Here is a 4,463-nt window from a genome sequence, read left to right as displayed (position 1 = left end):
TTCCGATAGTGACAAAAGGCCATTGATCGGCTTTTAGCTGGGGGGTAGCATGACCAAGGTCGAGAGTGTGTGTGTGTGTGTGTGTGTGTGTGAGTATGCACACCTGCGTGTGTCCCTCTGGCTGCATGAAGAAAATGATCATGGGAGGCAGAACTGCCCCCCAAGTCAAAGTGCAGCATCTAGGCGAGAGAAGAACCCCCAGGTACGGGTCTGCAGGTTGCTTATTATACAAGAACACTTAGCCAAGGAAGGTTAAGGGGAACTAAAATTGAGCCTTACTTGCGATTCCCAGGCCAGAAGTCCTGACACGGCTGATCTGGTCCAAGGAGAGGCACCCTTTTCTTATTTGCACAGAGGCATAGTCTGTCCATAAACCGACAGTGGGAGGAGGTGCATTGTTCCGTGTTCCCCAAGGAGCCATCTAAGCTAGCAGAGGCCCATGAAAGACAGTGGTGGCTTGAAGTAAAATGAGGCAGTCAGGATGGTGAGACCTGGACCAGCTGGAGGTAGTTTTGGGGGCAGAAAAGGCAAAAGCTAGACTAATTCCCATCGGGATGAGGATGGGATCCTAGATGACAGCTAGGTTCCTGGCAAGAACCTATAGGAGAGTGCTGCAGAGAGACCAGATCTGGGGACGGGTCAAGCCTTCCCCTCCCTGCAGGTGCAGGCTGCTGGGATCCAAAGCCAGTGGATGAGGCTGTTGAGATGTCAGATCTTTGTCATCCGAGGAGACCTCAGGGTAAAGTTTAACATCAGTTCTGGGCAGTGAATCCATGGCTGTTTGTTCTGTTGTTCTTCTCAGTATACTTTAATGTCTTATTCAAAACATTTCAATGCTGAGCAAAAATTAAGCTGGCAGTCCAATGAGGTGAGCAGAGGACAACTGGATCCTCCTGAAATATTCTGTCCAATATTAACCAGTCAGAAACCTAATAGTCAGCTGAAGGCAAGAGGTTTGTGGGCTGCCCTGTTCTCTGTCTCCCCCATATTCTTGCTGGTTTCTGTGACCTCTCACAAAACTTCATGGCCTTGGTTTATATCCAGGCTGCTCACCCTTTCCAGGTGTTCATGTAACTCATGGTTACTGTGGCTTTCTTAATAGATCCTTGGGTTTTGTTTGGCCTGAAAGATTGACCTATTCATTGAGCAAATAGAGGCCAAGGGCCTGCATGTGCTTGGCCTTGGGCTTGGTATAAAGGGTGCCGATGTCGGAGACATAGCTGCCACCCTCAGAGGACACATCTGATGGGGCTCTGGGGACAGTGCAATGAAGGGGACATTCCAATCCATAATCACTTTGTTAGAAGGCCAAGCTTGACAGTTAGGAGTTTTAGGTCATAAGTATTGAAAAACGACCTAATATTGGCTTACGTAAGAGAGGAAGGCTCATGAAACTGCCAACTGCAGGACTAGAGACTGTGACCAAGGTGGGTTTACCTCATGGTGTTTCTGCTATACTTTACGTGGTGTCAGCTTTTCCCCCAGACTGGCTACCTTCACAAAGGCTGTTCGCCAGGCCAACAGAAGCTATCTGTCTCCTGTTCTCCACTAGTAGGAAGAGGAGGGCTTTATGCCCTAGCATTCCCAGTGTGGGGGTCTTAAAATGAATCTTGATTAAGTTCAAGTTCACTCACATTTCCTGGGGACTAGATGTACATTTCACAGCAGGAGTCAGCTTGGTTATCTTTTTTTAATTGCCAGAGAGTGTATGTGTGCCTGTCAGAGAGGGATCAGGGTTGGGGGAGAAAGCACTCCCTAGTGGGTTATGATCACATCACAATCTCTTCTCCATCCTGATGGTATTTGGGGTACACAAGTACATGCTCCTGGCGTGTTTCTCAAGGTTTCAAACCACCTGGTCTGGAACTCCAATTTCAGTGAGCCGTGTGGGGTCTGATTTCCTTAACTGCTAGGCTATGGAGTGACCCTTGTAACTTGGTTATCTTTGTTTTTGTTTGTTTATAAGCCAGAGAGTACAGCTTGGTTATCTTAAAAGGGGTGGCCCAGCCAAGGTGGTCAGGTGGTAGGGTGCTAGGCTAAAGCCACATGAGAGGCCATTTGGATTCCAGACCAACCTAGCACAGGCCAGGTGCAGTGGTGCATGCCTATAATCCTAGCACACTGGGTGGCTGGGGCAGGAAGATCATGGCATGATAAGACCCTGTCAGAAATGCTTCCCTCTGGGATCAGCAATTGGTGTAATGGCTATGTCGCTGGGCTCCCATGTAGTTGACTGCAGTTCGAGTCCTTGACCCAGTGGCTTAAACTCACACCGGGTGCGTGTGCGTGCATGCCCAAGATCCTGAGAGGAGAATGAAGGAGAAGGGATTGCGGTGTGGCCATCCCCCCGGGGGGTGATTTCTTGCTTTCGGTCTTTCTGTGTCTCTGTCTTTCTGGCAAGCACATGCGCCCAATAGCAAAAACCTCTCAAAAAAAAAAAAAAAAAAAAAAAGCTTCCCTCTTGGGTCAACCCATGATCCAGTGGTTAGGCAGCTGGATCCTGCATGGTTGTGCAGATCAAGTGTCTGATCCGTTGGCTTGAAAAACAGTGTGTGTGTGTATGTGTGTGTGTGTGTACACCCAAAATCCCCAAAGGAAGGAGACATGGGTAAGGGATTGTGGAGTAGCCATCCCCAATGAGGATGCTTACTCTCTTTCTTTCTTTCTCTCTCTCTCTCTCTCTCTCTCTCTGCCTATGGGCATATGAATGTATGAGTCTATGCACCATGTAGCAAATTAAACAAAAACTTCCTTCTCTATATTCCTCTCCCTACATCTCCTTCTCTCTTATTTAAAAATAAATAAATAAAAGTGGTTAAGGGAGGTGTTCTGTCCCAAGAGTACCAGCATCCTAGTGGGAAAGGAGGACAAGGCGGGTTCTGTGGCCTGAGAATTAAGGCAGCCAGATCCCATATGTCCAACCTGCAGTTCAAGTCCCATCCTTAGTGCCTTGAGAGACGAGCTAGGTGCATGTATACCCAAAATCTTGAAAGGAGGGTGAGATGGAGGAGAAGGGATTGCATCATGATCATTTCCCATGGTGGGGGGCAGGAGTAGAGGGGTGCTTTCTCTTCTTGCTCTCTATCTCTCTCTGATAAGCATACACACCTTTTAACAAAGAAAAAGAGAAAATAAAAGAGGACCACTGTGAACTCAGGAAATGAAGGGGTGAGTCTCAAGTAAGCCCTGTCCACAATGGGGTTTGCTAGGTAATGGGTGCTGGCTGGCAGTGCCCACCCACACTGTGCCTAAGTGGATCTGCAAAAAAAGATAAGGCCCCAGAGTGCAGCTATCTGGAGCCCACACACCCCGCCTCTTCGGTTGAGCTGCTTATGGAATAGGCAATAGGAGGAGGTAGATTGTTCTGATGAGGGAGATGAGGGTCACTATGGTTTGAATGTGTGCCCCCAAAATTCAGTTTTATGAGCCATTGAAAGGGTGCTGAGAGGGTGGAGACTTAATCTGATTATGGTGTTGGAAGATGGGGGCCTTTGGGTAATGATTAAGCATCAGGGTGGGCCAACATGTTGGAGTCCTGGTGGACTCATGAACAGAGAGAAGGAGGTAGGTGGAGATGCACTCACTCTGCCCCACACACTCTGCTCTCTCACCTTGTGGTACATTGTGTTTGCCTGTACGCCCTGGGAACTCTGTAACAGGAGGGCCCTCAAAAGATGGGGCGCCTGGACTTTGGACCTCGGACCTCTGACATTTGAACTGTGGACTGAAAAACCTGCTGTTGTATATAAATTACCCAGATTCTTTTTTAAATTAATTAATTAATTTTACAATTAAAGTATAAATTTATTTTGGTATAAAAACTTTTTGAAATTCATACATAGTTTTGCCATTACACGTATTTCCATGAGCTTTTTTTTCTAAAATTATTTTTAATAAATTAATTTACATTTATTCCCTAAGCATCATCACAGCATACAAAATGTGATTTCCCATCCAGAATATACTGCATAGTGGCTTAATCATGCATGTTATCATCAATAATTTTCCATTTCTAGTTTTATATATATCTATATATATATGTGTATATATATATTTTTAACCCCTATTTCTCACCCTCTGCCCTTTTCCACCCTCCTCCCACACTATCTCTGCTGTCTACAGCTGTTTTCCATTCCTTTTTCCTCAACATTTTATTAATCCCACAATTTCTTATATACTCTAACTACTTTCAATAGCATGTTTAGCTGGTACTTTCAAGAAAAGCAGTTTGGGAACAGCAGTTAGCATAATGGCTATGTCACTGGACTCCCATGTAGTCAACCACGGTTCGTGTCCTGGACCCGGTGGCTTAAAACTCACGCTGGGTGCGTGTGTGTGCGTGCCCAAGATCCCGAGAGGAGAATGGAGGAGAAGGGATTGCAGCGTGGCCATCACCCTGCCCCCCGCTTTCTGTTTCTCTGTCTCTCTCTGTCTGGCAAGCGCACGCACCCTATAGCAAAAAC

General features: G+C 46.6%; 1 long non-coding RNA gene across 1 annotated transcript in view; it reads left to right on the top strand.

The window, feature by feature from the left end:
* The window catches only part of LOC102484047 (uncharacterized), a 31,127-nt gene that overhangs the window by 15,182 nt on the left and 11,482 nt on the right, over nucleotides 1-4,463 (top strand). The window lies entirely within an intron of this gene.

This window comes from Tupaia chinensis, unplaced genomic scaffold, assembly GCF_000334495.1.
Source record: "Tupaia chinensis unplaced genomic scaffold, TupChi_1.0 Scaffold000316_1, whole genome shotgun sequence".
NCBI lineage: Eukaryota > Metazoa > Chordata > Mammalia > Scandentia > Tupaiidae > Tupaia > Tupaia belangeri.
Note: the sequence above shows the minus strand (reverse complement) of the source record. Positions and strands in the feature narration are given on the sequence as shown.